The sequence below is a fragment of the Solea senegalensis genome, linkage group LG4 (assembly GCF_019176455.1).
Source record: "Solea senegalensis isolate Sse05_10M linkage group LG4, IFAPA_SoseM_1, whole genome shotgun sequence".
Taxonomy (NCBI): domain Eukaryota; kingdom Metazoa; phylum Chordata; class Actinopteri; order Pleuronectiformes; family Soleidae; genus Solea; species Solea senegalensis.
Window position 1 is genome coordinate 4,476,926 of NC_058024.1, and position 15,894 is coordinate 4,492,819.

A 15,894-nucleotide genomic window follows, 5' to 3' on the forward strand; every position below is an offset into this window, starting at 1 on the left:
AATGTTCACAATCGAATTCAAATCAGAGCTGTACTCAATGTAGCTAAAGGTGTGAGGTGTGTACGTGTGCTTTGTGATATATCTGCTCTGATTCTTTGCAGCTTTTATTATGTATTTTTCATACAAAGGGCTTTGTCCTTATAAATAAATCAATAAATCAATAAATCAATAAATCAATAAATCAATAAATAAATAAATAAATAAATAAATAAATAAATAAATAAATATGGCCCACTGGTCCATAAGATGCTTTATATGAGAGGCTTCTCTGACAGAACATCGGGAATCACAACAACTTACCATTCGTCACCTATTATCCACCTCATTTATATCAGAGTGTTAATATACCGTACAGTAGTTTTAGTCTCAGCTGTCTAAAGCCTCAGATTAACCTCAGGCAATGAGAGTTTGCTCAAACACAGTTTCTTCCTGCCCCGTCGGCGGTTATTCATTCCATTCTGAAGTCATTTCACCGGATGCCACGCCACGCTGCTTATGTCCACATATTTCCTTAGTATGGCTGCAGACCTTCGCCATCTGTTTGTCTTCACACCCGTCTGGGCCATTGCTGCAGTGTGTTGTGTCTAACACATTTCCTCAGGGTGACAGAGAGGAAATTAAATTTGAGCAGACCTTTGTTGTGTGCATGTGTGTGTGTGTGTGTATGTTGCTTTAATTCTTACCGTCTTACAAAAAAACATTAGTAAGTACGAAAGGAAAGCAAAAGCACTTAAAAAAAACTAATTAAAAGAATCATCAGTGAGCATTTTTCTTCCAAGCCCAATATCCAGAATAATATCATATTGGAGTCAATAAAGGTCAATGTAGCTGGTCCATTTTATTCTCAGTTTGCTGAGCTCAAAAGTAAAAAGTCATTCCAGTCCCATTTAAGGATGTGCTCAAATGAAAATTGCTCGTATTTTTGTGACAGGACGGAGCTGGTGATTATCTACAAGTATTCATGTGGTTAACAGGAATGTCACATTGTGAGACAGAGTGAATGTCACCCGTCACCCTCACCGGGAGAGCTCACCATCATGACTGTGTTACTGTTCCATTCAAGGCAAAAGAGATCATTCTTGTCATTTGGTTGGTGTGAGAATTAGAAAAATATTGCAAGAAATTCACTGGTGTGGTCACTCTGCATGATGTTAATCAGTGTTCCCCGTTTGTTGATTTCTGGAACAAGTGTCAGAGTGACTCAGCAGGAGGTGCGTGCTCCTTGATGAGTATTTACTGATACTGTTGACGACAACCTGGCAAACACAATGGTGTGTGTGTGTGTGTGTGTGTGTGTGTTCATAAGGGTAATGACTTGCCTGGCAGACTATGGCGTACGAATGACAGACTCCTGCAGTGCAAACAATCTCTTTGTACTCTCTGTCCTTGCGTCTCCATCTGAGCCGACTGCTGAGGAAATTAAAGTGTCAGGATGAAATGATGACAAGAGCATGCTTTGGCCGCGCTGAAATACTCTACTCTTCATTCACTTCCTCTCTGTGTGGCTCTGTTTGTTTTATTTTATTTAAAAAAGTAAGATAATATAACCCTGACAAGTTATAGACGTACAGGTTTTAATAGCAGGAGCATTTCAAGGAAAATGTCATAGGTCAAAGGGAACCGTGCATGCTCCAGGTAGGACAGTATGTTGGAATAGAATTAAATATGTATGGAACACCAGACAGATACAGAACCTTGTTTGAATACATTTTCTCATTTAAACCCCTAAATCTAAATCAACACGTGTAAATGGTGTTGTTATAGTCTCCTGAACTTAACTAATCATAATATTTTACATGCTGTTCCCTGTAAATAAAGATCCAGTGTGTAAGATTTAGTTGATGTTGAAGCACTATTTTGTTTGTAAGGTAAACATTTTGACCCGACTGAAATATTAGTGTTAACATTTAACTTTGAATTTTAGATTAATATTAACGTTGCACTGTCGACCGATCAGGGTACTAAAGTATAATCCGTTTTTCTGTCAAAACCAAAAAAACGAAAACAGCGCCCCCTTTCCCTTTTTTCGTTTTAAACCAAATACGGAAAAACGGATTTTGCTCTCAGCATCAAAAATATTAATAATGTTTCTCATTTATTAATATGACGGCGGACAGACCGGAAGCGGAAGTGGCATGTAACAACCTCAAAATAAAATTAGCGTGCCAACTTATTATCATGCATAATAAAGTTAAAAAACAACTTATTATCATACACTATTATAGGCTACTGTTCTTTCTACAGCCATGTATGGTTCACATTTATTTTAGTCAAGTGAAACTATAACAGCTGGTTGTTTTGGGAGAACGAGATACATAATTATTATTATTTTAGCTGAGCGTGTGAATGCACATTGTGGAAAACTTTTACCCGAATTATATTCCCTGCCTAAATAAAGTCCCCAACAGAGGTTCACAATAATAGTGTTAATAATCATTGAAAACGAGAACTTGTGGAGTTATGACTTCAGTGCTGATGTTTAGCCACAGGGTGGCGCAGTTATTACATGAAGAGTACACCTGAGGTCTTTAGTATGAAGGAGGCTCAACATAGCCAGGCTCTGTGTTCATGATCCGGCTCAACAAAACCTATAGCCCCGGTCAGAGTTAACTGGTGTTATTTTCCGGTTATTGTCCGGCTCTGAGCTTCGTGCTCTGTGCGCGTTCGCGATCGCGAGCTGCTTATTTCAGCCAAGAGGAGCAGGTTGTTTTAATGGAGAGCTGTGAGGAATACAAAAAAGTGATCACAGAGAATGAGGCTAGCCTTTCATTTCTTACAGCTGAACATTGCACATCTTTATTAACCTTTATCTATTTAAACTAAATAAACGAGAGCAACAACCTCTTTTTTTCTTCTTTTAGAAGGGTGTTTTATATTGTTTTCATATTATTTAATGGCAATTTTAGAATACGAGTGTGTGTTATGTTGAAAGCGAGGCTGGGTATGTCTATGAATATAGACTACAGTGAATAATGACCAGGACAAAGTAGGACATAAGTGAACGGCATGTACACTCCAAGACGCAGACCGTATTATAAAGTGTTACCAAAAGGACTTTAAAGACAATATGATTTGCTTGTACAGCACAGCACCTAAAAAAACAAAAAAAAACAACTCAGAAACCAAATTTAGGCCATTACTTGGTTTTGTTTTTTTTGTTTTTTGATGCCGAGAGCAAAATCCGTTTTCCCGTATTTGGTTTAAAACGGAAAAAGCAAAAGAGGGCACTGTTTCCGTTTTTTCGTATTTTGGTTTCCACAGAAAAAACGGATTATACTTTAGTACCCTGAGCACAAATGCTTTAACTTTCTCACTCACTCAGGGACCTTAATTAATGCCAATTCAGCTGTTGCCGTTTACTGTGTATGAATTTTTATTTTATTCATATTTTTTCAAGTCAGGCCAACATTTGTTTTTTCTTCGTAACAGACTTAAAACATAGCACAAGTACAGTAACTTCCAAAAAAGACTCTACTCAATTACACCCCCTCTGCTTATCAAGCCTCCTTACCTCCGAGTTAGTCTATTTTGTTACCATTGTTTTATTTTTGTCCCTGCATATTTTATTAAACTTATACTTTACCTTAATAAATAAATAATCATTGGTTATCCTGGTTATTTTATGTTGCGATTAAAGTCAGAGTTCAGAGAAAAAAGTCATGGATCTGAGATTAAAAACTTGCATCTCAAACAAAAGTTACAAGAGGACAACTTGCTTACTTTTGTTTGAGTTAGGCGACTTTCAGAGATTTGAAATTGACATAAAAAATAACGTTCTGTGATTTTTAGGGACTGCAGCCACCCTTCCTAATTTATGCAGTTGCACAAATTAGCACCTGTGAAAAGGCTCAATATCTACTTATATTTGTCTCGAATAAAACTTTGTGTGTTAGTTATTTTCTGATCAGGGCTGCAACAATAACTAAATTTAAAAACTATTTTGATAATCAATTAATTGGTAGTAAGGGGTACATTTGCAGAAGGTTCCATGGGAATTAACGAATAATCTGGACATTTTGGATCATTTAAATAAACTGTCAAACACAAATATAAACATGTTTGTTTGGTCAGAAGCAGACAGTGAGTGAGGAATAGCATTAATATTCAATTGTATTTATTATTATTATTATTATTATTATTATTATTATTATTATTATTATAATACTACATCAGATTGTTGTAGCCAAGATTGTGCTGCAATATATTATTTACAAACAACATTTAAGGTCACCACCTAATTGGTTTTATAATTAAAACAAGTTCTGATTATCAGTTCTTTTCCAATGTGTACATTTTCTGGTTTCTTTGCTCCGTATGGCAAATTATGACAAAATGAATTTTGGTTTGTGGACAAAAGACATTTGTAGATCAGTATTTCTAAGTTTTGGAAACACTGATCAACATTTTCTGGACTAAATGAACGGAGAAAAGAAAGAATAGATTAGGTAATAATCGTTAATTGCAACCCTATTTCTGAAGAATGATAAACCGGTGAAAAGGCACAATATTTGTATTACATTTATTTTTAATATAGCTTTGTCATGTGTCAGTTATTTTCTGATCAGGGCTGCAAGAATGACCAAATAATCAATAATTAACTATTTCGATAATTGGTAGCGAGTCGTTTTAGCTTCTGAAATTTGATATTTTTTTTAAATTTCTTTGTTCCACATAACACAAATCATTAAAACCAATTCATTTTGTGGACAAAACAAGACATTTGAGAACATCATTTCCATCTAACGCTCGGTTGTCTGATCTTTAATTATATTCTATTATATTATATTCTACAAAGTGCTTTCCATATATATATAAAAAAAAACCTTAAAGCGTAAAATGGTAAAGACAGAATTAAAAAATAAAATGAAATAAAATAGTAAAAATACATCTGTAGTTAAAAGAAGGCATTTTAAAGCAAAGTAGTCCAATGTTCAGTGGCATATTTTTATGCATTTGTGGACAAAAGTCATTTGAGAATCAGCATTTCTAAGTTTTGGAAACACTGATCAACATTTTCTGGAATAATCGTTAATTGCAACCCTAATTCTGAAGAATAATAAACCGGTGAAAAGGCACAATATTTGTTATACATTTTTTAATTGTTAATTTTAACATAGCTTTGTCATGTGTCAGTTATTTTCTGATCAGGGCTAAAAGAATGACCAAATAATAAATAATTAACTATTTTGATAATTGGTAGTGAGACGTTTTATATTCTCAGATTTTAGCTTCTTAAATTTGATATTTTTATAATTTCTTTGTTCCACATAACAAGTCATTAAAACCAATTCATTTTAAGGACAAAACAAGACATTTGAGATCATTTCCATCTAACGCTCGGTTGTCTGATCTTTAATTATATTCTAGTGCTTTCCATAGTAGAAAAATAAAACCTTTAAGCGTAAAATGGTAAAGACAGAATTAAAAGATAAAATGAAAAGCCAGATGAAATAAAATACATCTGTAGTTAAAAAATAAGCCATTTTAGAGCAAAGTAGTCCAATGTTCAGTGGCATATTTTTATGCATTAGCCATATTTAGTGTTAGTGGCTAGAAGTAAGGAAGTTGTGAGATGGGGGCAAGTAGCAGCATCACCATCCACTGTAGCATTCCCTGCTTTAGAGTCCAATTTATTATATTCCCTTTAAAACCTTGTAAAAATCCATATAGAGTTTGAGTTTTCTGGTCAAGATCAACCGAACACTTGGAGCAGTGTCAAAAGGTGCCAAGTCTAAAGTTACAGATCAGTGCAATTTGTTTTAAAAGATTTCCACCTCCTTAAGTTCAAAGCACTAACTTATCAAAATAACACTCATCACAGAAAAAAAGTACAAGTCAACAATAAAGTTAAGAACAAAAGTTTTACTTGATATCAAGAAGGCAATAAATACAAGTTTTCAACATCAAACATTACAGGCTGAAAGTATCAGAGTCTGTATTTTAGTCCTGTGATGCATCACATGTAAAGTGTTTAGTCATGTGTGGTTGTGAGTCAGGGTTAAAGTCCATTTAAAAATCCCGGTGACCATGTCCTGTTGAGCAGAGTGACGTAGCAGCCATTGAGGCATGTGTACAGTTTGGCAAGGTCCAACATCTAACAAAAAATAAAAAATAAATAAGAATCATCACACTTTAGTATTAAGTAAATATGGATTAAACATATTGGAGTACCATCTAAAAGAACGTACCTGAAGACATTCCGTGGAAAAGAGGCAGAAAAGCTCGGTTCATCTTGGGCGAAGTCCTCGTCGTAGAAGGGTCGGTTCATCTTGGGCTAGGTCATCACCGCAGCCATCCAGGACGGGACTTCTCCAGGTCGTGGTGTCCAACATGGAGTCCTCTGATCCAGGAATGTGCTGCAGCCTTCATCTCTTCAAAACAAGGAAGAATTTGATAAGTCACAAGAAATAAAAAAAAGGAAGTAAATAAATGACAAATCTTCAGGTAGCTCACCTGGTCAAGGGTGACAGGTCCTCAGATCCGCTCACCGATGGATGCCCTCCCTAACCTATACCTGCCTTTCCTGTCCTACACTGACAGTTACAAGCAATCTTTGCCAGCCATTTGGGATGATGCTAACCCCAATGTCTTGGTCGGCTGCATGAAAAACTGTAAATCTCCCAGTTGCCCAGACAAACGTTCCTTCTGATTCTGTAGCCTCGCCACAAAAAGGTCCACTGCTGAAACCGTCATTTTGCTAAGCATGAAATCAATTCCACTTTCCTGTCCTCAGATCTCATTTTCTCTCCCTGCAGCCTTTCAACAGCCATTGCTGTTGTAACATCTGCAAGAGGCAGCAGTTTCACAATTCAGAGCTTCTCGTGTGTTTAGCAAGACGTGGCACCAGAGTATTAACAAAGCAGACACCTGAAAATGCTTGATCCCAATTTAAACAAATGCTTCACCATCTACAAGTGATGTGATGTGATTTACACTACAAACCTGTCCACTCCAATCCTTTGTTTCGGAGGAAGATAAATACATATCACGACAGGCCGGGTCACAAAATCAGATGGATCCTTGTCTGATTTTGGAAACTGCACAGCCATGGTATGCCACTCAGTCAGGATCCGTGGCCAGATTTCCTCACACACAGAGAAGAAGGGGAAGGACGAAATGCCTTACCATGTTACGAGTCGACTCAATTTACCTTGTTCTCTGTTGTGTGAAGAAGACCCAGCTCATAAAATCTTGACTGATTTAAAAAAAATGAGCGATTAAATAACTCAAACATCGATGCTGTTGGGTCATGCAGAGAGCTTACGATCTGTTGCATGGTTTCCCAAACATTTAGAGGTCAGGTTACTGACCCCAACAATGTCAAATGCAATGATTTTTTTCTGTCCTAAACTGATGAAGCATTTGGGTAAATTAGATCAAGCATTTAAGAGGTGTTTACATTGTTAGTAGTCTAATGACACTTCTTACCCAACACATGAAGACGCAGTGAATCAGGATACAGCTACCTTTAGCAGATGCAACAGCAGCAGTGGATGGTGGAAGGCTGCAGCGAGAAAAAAATTGATATGGAGACAAGTTGGAGGAATCATTTAATGCATAGCTCAACAAGAGTTAAAGCAGAGAGAAACTTTAGGGCAAGTCTACAAAAATCAGAGGAGGAACTTCACCTACACATCTAAGAGATAGCAGTTTCTCATGCAACCAACCAAGACATTGGGATTAAGCATCTTCCTAAAGACTCTACAAGCTGCCTAAATTGTGAAATTTGAAAGAAAGTCATGGGTAATAACGGACTACAGCTATGCTCTAGAAAAAAATCCCACCTTGGGCAAGCCATAAAGTCCTATCGTTTCAACCAGCTTCCAGCTTCACAAATTAGAGGCAAAAGACCACTCGTGTTTACACGTTTACATGATCACTGTTAACCACAAAGCTCCAGACACCAAGTCAATCCAAGAAACAAATCAAATAACGAAAAATAAATCAAAAAGCTGCAGCTGCTCACTCCTGCCACAAGAGGGTACAAGAGGCACAACAATCTTTAAAATGAAGACAAATTCTGTCTGATTTCTGTCTGAATTCAACCCACAGAATAAAAGTTTTATTTCAAGTCGTAATGAAAGATAAAGTTTGAACATTTGGCGCAACTTTCATTTAAATAATCCGAGTTGTCTCTCTGCCAGGTTTGTGTCCTCCTAAAGAAAAGAAACGCGCTCTAATCCTGCAACCTACAATCTAATTTATGAAATAAACTATGCAGGATAGCCCTGCATCCCTAAGGCGAGTAACGCATAGTTTAGCAGGGGAAGATAAAAATCCCCTGCTGGGAGGCCTCCCAACATGACGCACAAAAAGACTATGAACACAGAAAGGTTCAACTCCTTTAGAGGGAAATAAACTTGGCGAGTGAGACAAGTCAGCATTAACATTGAATTTGATTTCAGTTAGCGACTACAAAGGCTGATGGCAGTGCGTAAAGTTTAAGACTTAAATGGATATTAAAGGTGTGCCAACAAATGCCAGATTTAAAGTATATCATTACATTATCCATGGGCTGAATAACACCTACAATCTAATGTGACTACACCTGCATATAAATCAAAAGTTTAGCTTCATAATCAAGTCAGGAACCAGTTATCTTACCAGTTGAGAATAAAAGACCTGGTCTAGCTCATCATAATCAATGACTACGTTTTTACAGCACTTTAAACAAGCTGCAGTAAACTTTGACGCATTTACTACATGATTCATCAGCTTCCACGTTTGTCAACAGTCCAAGTTGCAACTATGATAACTGAGATTCAATTACATTTTTAAATTAAAGCCATTTCAAAATAAGGTACCATCATTTCCTGCAGAAATCAGACGCCTCAAGACTATTCAACTTTAAAAACAATTAAAGTTGAGACTAAAAAAGTGACTAAATCCGACACAGGACAGACACCAGACAGACAGACAAACAAACGTACACAAGACAGACAGACAGACACAAAGACAGTACACCAGACACACAAGACAGACAGACAAACATACACCAGACACACAAGACAGACAAACGTGAACAAGACAGACAGACAAACAACATACACCAGACACACAAGCAAGACAGACAGACAGCAAGACAGATAGACAAATGTACAACAGACACACAAGATGACGGACAAACGTACACCAGACACAAAAGACAGACAAACGTACACCAGGACACAATAAGACAGACAGATAAACAAACGTGACACCAGACACACACAAACATACACCAGACACACAAGACAGACAAACAAACAAACAAACATACACTAGACACACAAGACAGACAGACAGCAAGACAGACAGACAAATGTACAACAGACACACAAGACAGACAGACAGACAGACAAACGTACAATTCAGACACAAAAGATAGACAACGCATACCTCAGACACATACAAACATACAATTGTGACACACAAGACAGACAGACAGCAAGATGACAAACGTGCATACTCAGACACAGCAAAGACACAGACAAAAGTACACCAGACACACCACACACACACACACAGAGAGAGGGAGAGAGAGAGAGAGAGAGAGAGAGAGAGAGAGAGAGAGGAGAGAGAGAGAGAGAGAGAGAGAGAGAGAGAGAGAGAGAGAGAGAGAGAGAGAGAGAGAGAGGTCAGAGCAGGTATAGTAATGGCACGGCGGCCAAGCAAGAAAGAAAATCTGCACTTTCCATTTTAAATTTTAAATTTAACTAAAACGCAATCTAATTAAGATGGACATGCAGGGATGTCGGTGCTCCTCTTGACTGATGCTAGAAGAAAAGTACAGGTTAGTTCACTTACTGTGCATGGACGCGGAAGGCACCCATGTTTGCCTATGTAAAATGACTATACGCGCAAGGCCAGACGTACAATAATACAAATAGTCCATGAAGGCACGGGCACAGTGGCCGTCATGGCCTACTGCATTAAGGACGTATGGCAATACAAAGGCAATGGCACGGCTGCCATCCAAAGCCAGGTACTGTGTTTGTAGATCACCAGGATCTATTTTTAACGTGCTAAGGCTAATGGTAGATTAATGGCCACGATGGAAAAGAGAGAAACAAAAAAAAAAAAAGGCACAGCGGCCAAGAAGTCTAAGCCTTGTGACAGAGTGTACAAGGCACAACATTAATTTTATTCCTACCATCTAGCTTTAACTGTACACCAACATCCATTTAAACCTCATTTAAGATCTGGTCCTCCAACATCACTATATTTTAGTGCTAAAGAAAACAGTTCAAGTTGATCATTTTTTTTTACCTTTTTGAGACACGTTGTCATTAAAGTAAAGAAAGGCACGAGGAGGGCCAGGACAGATCGACACGGCGGCCGGAAGAGCGATGTGGCCCGCGGCCTGCGTGTAACTTACCGTCCTAAGAAACAGTTGGAAAGAAAAAGCGGTTAAGCGCACAGTGGCAAGGCAAGAACACGCCTCTCTATGGAGGCATGTTCTTACCGTTGCATGTAAATTGTCAGTGTGATTCGTAGTTAGCTGTGGGCAGCTAGACTAGTAAGTCAATTGCCGACACCTAAGTACCTTCACTTTCAAAAAGCACAACACACACGTTTTCTTTTGTTTTATTCCCCTACTCTGCAAACCCTACCACACATGGGGGCCAAGACAGTAGCCCCCAGAGAAGAAATACAAAAATATGGACTCACCCTTTGTAGACGGACCTAAAAAGGAAATGTTAGTGCATTATAACGTATCAAGCATCTAAGCCCTTCAAGACACCATATCTACTTTAACGTGAACTGCTGAACATAATCATATTCTCAGACCATCTTAACTAATCCATCCAGGCATCTCAGCTACACACACAACCCAGTCATTCAGAGAGAGAATCTCAAACACTCCATCAGTCACCTCACTCTTTCAAATCACTCAGCAGTTCCACAAAAATATAACCAACGAGGACCAGATTTCAGACCACCCAATAAGGTGGACAGGAACATACAAAACCAACCTGTGGCAAATGCTCCATGTACAACCCTCAGCTATTTGACAGATGGAAAGCAGGAGAATCGAAAGAACGTGGCCATGTTGGACAAAGCAGAGAGATGTAGGCACAGCGGCCAAGAAAGAGTGGGGACACAGCGGCCACCCAGAATTAAATCCTTACACCTACTATTTGACAGTCTTCATGAAGATCAATCTGGGGGGGAAAAAACAGAGAAAAAAAATTTTAGAGTCCAGTCTCCAGTCGACAATGTTCAAGTTCATATTGTTACAGGTGTAAAATAACTATGTAAGGTGTTCTACAATGTGTTTGTATGAGGTACAGACATGGTTCACCCAGCCTGAGATATAAAGACTCACTTTCAGTGAAAACATCACTGCAAGCACAAATTCTATTCCAACAGTGAAACAAAGAAATTAACATAATCACAAGTGATGTAGAATAAAGTTGATTAAGATTTAAGGAATGCCTTTACTAAACTACAGAAATGTCAGAAGCCACACTCTTTAAAAACACAAAAAAACATATATTATATATGTGTGGTTAAATTAATATGATATATTGCCATCACTTAAATACATTAGGACAATTAGCCATAACATTTTCAATGACGTAGTAAATGATCACCTTTTTTTTGACAGCCTCAGGCTTTTGTATATGACGTGTCCGACCAGGTCTCCGTGAGCAGGAAGCAGGTTGTTCCTTTAAAAAAAAAAAGTTTGCATTTTAATGACTACATTAAACGTTTAGAATTATAAAAGACATGTATAACCCTGAATATGATTTTAAACATTTAACATGAAAAAACAAATAAGTCTTTCCAGTGAAAAACTCATAGTAATGACCATGAGTGGAACAGTGAGTTAACATAGCACAGCAGCCATTGTAACTTGTTTTTACTCTTGTCTTTACTCTTGTTTTGTCTACTTTGATAATGGATTGGTTGATTTTTTTAATTTTGTTAAATGTGAATATTTCCTCATTTCTTTGCTCTATTGAAGCAATCATTGAATCCAAATAATTTAAGAATATAACTGAATTTTTCAGCAAAGTTTGATGATATAATTCAGCAAACAGAGTCACCATTAAGATAACTTGACAACAGTTACTCACCATTCTGGACAGGCCACCAATCTGGACCAGGTCGAACACGCCATCCTGGAGCGCCTTGCTGCGGTTTTTACACAGGAGCTGATCCACGCGGCCACCTTTTCGGCGTCTGACGTCACGCCGCGGCAGTTTTCTTTTTTTCTCTTCTATTTTTAAAGTTCCCTCGTTCTCTTTTGAGGTTTTATGGCGGTTGGTGCGTTACCGCCACACGTTCCCTCCTCCCGGAACAGTTTCAGTAGTTAAGCAACGACACTTTTTTCGCGGCTTTTTTTTCGTTCCACGGCTCGTGCGGCTTCTCTTCAAAGTGACATCACGGAACGCTTGGCTGGAAGAAGATTAAATAAGAAGAGGAGGAGGAAGCAATCAGCGCTCATCAGCTGATTGAAAACCACCTGCGTGAAGATGAGCAGCAGGTGTGTTCTGTGTCACCAATCTCCGCTTTATGATTCGTCTTCTTCTTCTTCGTCGGTTGGGAAACAACGATTTGGTGCATTAGCGCCACCATCTGGTATGGAGTGTGGATCGAAACGTTGACCTGACTGAACTATTACTTAAAAGTAAAAATAATAAAATGAATAATAATTATATCTATATCTATATATACAGATGTACATAGGCAAGGCAAGGCAACTTTATTTGTATAGCGCCATTCTTACACAAGGCAATTCACAGTGCTTTACAGAAGCAAGTAAATACATTGGAAATTAAAACTAAATCAATTTTTAAAAAATAGTATAGAAATAAAAACAGTTTAAAACATTAAAAAAATTGTTTAAATCAAGCAGACAATAAATTTTCTGTTACAAGTGTTAATACAAAAAACACACAAAAAAACAAACCTATAAATGCATACATATACTGTACATACACCTATTCATACACACACACACACACACACACATCCTATATCCTCCCAATCAACTTTGTGGTTTTAAGAAACTGAAGTAATATCTTGTAACACTCACTCTGATTCTTCCGCAATACATTTACCAACTCCAATTCCTCATCAATGTCTCTCAACTTTTTAATCATTATTTCTCTCTCCCTTTGGTAATGATGAGACATTGATGAGGAATTGGAGTTGGTAAATGTATTGCGGAAGAATCAGAGTGAGTGTTACAAGATATTACTTCAGTTTCTTAAAACCACAAAGTTGATTGGGAGGATATAGGATGTGTGTGTGTATGAATAGGTGTATGTACAGTATATGTATGCATTTATAGGTTTGTTTTTTTGTGTTTTTTGTAGTAACACTTGTAACAGAAAATTTATTGTCTGCTTGATTTAAACAATTTTTTTAATGTTTTAAACTGTTTTTATTTCTATACTATTTTTAAAAAATTGATTTAGTTTTAATTTCCAATGTATTTACTTGCTTCTGTAAAGCACTGTGAATTGCCTTGTGTAAGAATGGCGCTATACAAATAAAGTTGCCTTGCCTTGCCTATGTACATCTGTATATATAGATATAGATATAGTTATTATTCATTTTATTATTTTTACTTTTAAGTAATAGTTCAGTTAGATCAACGTTTCGATCCACACTCCATACCAGATGGTGGCGCTAATGCACCAAATCGTTGTTTCCCAACCGACGAAGAAGAAGAAGACGAATCATAAAGCGGAGATTGGTGACACAGAACACACCTGCTGCTCATCTTCACGCAGGTGGTTTTCAATCAGCTGATGAGCGCTGATTGCTTCCTCCTCCTCCTCTTATTTAATCTTCTTCCAGCCAAGCGTTCCGTGATGTCACTTTGAAGAGAAGCCGCACGAGCCGTGGAACGAAAAAAACCGCGAAAAAAGTGTCGTTGCTTAACAACTGAAACTGTTCCGGGAGGAGGGAACGTGTGGCGGTAACGCACCAACCGCCATAAAACCTCAAAAGAGAACGAGGGAACTTTAAAAATAGAAGAGAAAAAAAGAAAACTGCCGCGGCGTGACGTCAGACGCCGAAAAGGTGGCCGCGTGGATCAGCTCCTGTGTAAAAACCGCAGCAAGGCGCTCCAGGATGGCGTGTTCGACCTGGTCCAGATTGGTGGCCTGTCCAGAATGGTGAGTAACTGTTGTCAAGTTATCTTAATGGTGACTCTGTTTGCTGAATTATATCATCAAACTTTGCTGAAAAATTCAGTTATATTCTTAAATTATTTGGATTCAATGATTGCTTCAATAGAGCAAAGAAATGAGGAAATATTCACATTTAACAAAATTAAAAAAATCAACCAATCCATTATCAAAGTAGACAAAACAAGAGTAAAGACAAGAGTAAAAACAAGTTACAATGGCTGCTGTGCTATGTTAACTCACTGTTCCACTCATGGTCATTACTATGAGTTTTTCACTGGAAAGACTTATTTGTTTTTTCATGTTAAATGTTTAAAACCAGATTCAGGGTTATACATGTCTTTTATAATTCTAAACGTTTAATGTAGTAATTAAAATGCAAACTTTTTTTTTTTAAAGGAACAACCTGCTTCCTGCTCACGGAGACCTGGTCGGACACGTCATATACAAAAGCCTGAGGCTGTCAAAAAAAGGTGATCATTTACTACATCATTGAAAATGTTATGGCTAATTGTCCTAATGTATTTAAGTGATGGCAATATATCATATTAATTTAACCACACATGTATAATATAAGTTTTTTTGTGTTTTTAAAGAGTGTGGCTTCTGACATTTCTGTAATTGAACTTAAAGGCATTCCTTAAATCTTAATCAACTTTATTCTACATCACTTGTGATTATGTTAATTTCTTTGTTTCACTGTTATAATAGAATTTGTGCTTGCAGTGATGTTTTCACTGAAAGTGAGTCTTTATATCTCAGGCTGGGTGAACCATGTCTGTACCTCATACAAACACATTGTAGAACACCTTACATAGTTATTTTACACCTGTAACAATATGAACTTGAACATTGTCGACTGGAGACTGGACTCTAACATTTTTTTTCTCTGTTTTTTTCCCCCCAGATTGATCTTCATGAAGACTGTCAAATAGTAGGTGTAAGGATTTAATTCTGGGTGGCCGCTGTGTCCCCACTCTTTCTTGGCCGCTGTGCCTACATCTCTCTGCTTTGTCCAACATGGCCACGTTCTTTCGATTCTCCTGCTTTCCATCTGTCAAATAGCTGAGGGTTGTACATGGAGCATTTGCCACAGGTTGGTTTTGTATGTTCCTGTCCACCTTATTGGGTGGTCTGAAATCTGGTCCTCGTTGGTTATATTTTTGTGGAACTGCTGAGTGATTTGAAAGAGTGAGGTGACTGATGGAGTGTTTGAGATTCTCTCTCTGAATGACTGGGTTGTGTGTGTAACTGAGATGCCTGGATGGATTAGTTAAGATGGTCTGAGAATATGATTATGTTCAGCAGTTCACGTTAAAGTAGATATGGTGTCTTGAAGGGCTTAGATGCTTGATACGTTATAATGCACTAACATTTCCTTTTTAGGTCCGTCTACAAAGGGTGAGTCCATATTTTTGTATTTCTTCTCTGGGGGCTACTGTCTTGGCCCCCATGTGTGGTAGGGTTTGCAGAGTAGGGGAATAAAACAAAAGAAAACGTGTGTGTTGTGCTTTTTGAAAGTGAAGGTACTTAGGTGTCGGCAATTGACTTGCTAGTCTAGCTGCCCACAGCTAACTACGAATCACACTGACAATTTACATGCAACGGTAAGAACACGCCTCCATAGAGAGGCGTGTTCTTGCCTTGCCACTGTGCGCTTAACCGCTTTTTCTTTCCAACTGTTTCTTAGGACGGTAAGTTACACGCAGGCCGCGGGCCACATCGCTCTTCCGGCCGCCGTGTCGATCTGTCCTGGCCCTCCTCGTGC

General features: G+C 37.9%; 1 protein-coding gene and 1 long non-coding RNA gene across 3 annotated transcripts in view; one reads left to right on the plus strand and one right to left on the minus strand.

Annotated features, from left to right (window-relative positions):
• The window catches only part of dnai1.2 (dynein, axonemal, intermediate chain 1, paralog 2), a 40,498-nt gene that overhangs the window by 12,772 nt on the left and 11,832 nt on the right, over positions 1-15,894 (plus strand). The window lies entirely within an intron of this gene.
• Positions 6,046-6,564, minus strand: LOC122768402. The gene is made up of 3 exons (XR_006360301.1): positions 6,454-6,564; positions 6,189-6,371; positions 6,046-6,094 (listed from the first exon to the last, which is right to left on the minus strand). It is a non-coding gene; the product is annotated as an uncharacterized LOC122768402 (long non-coding RNA).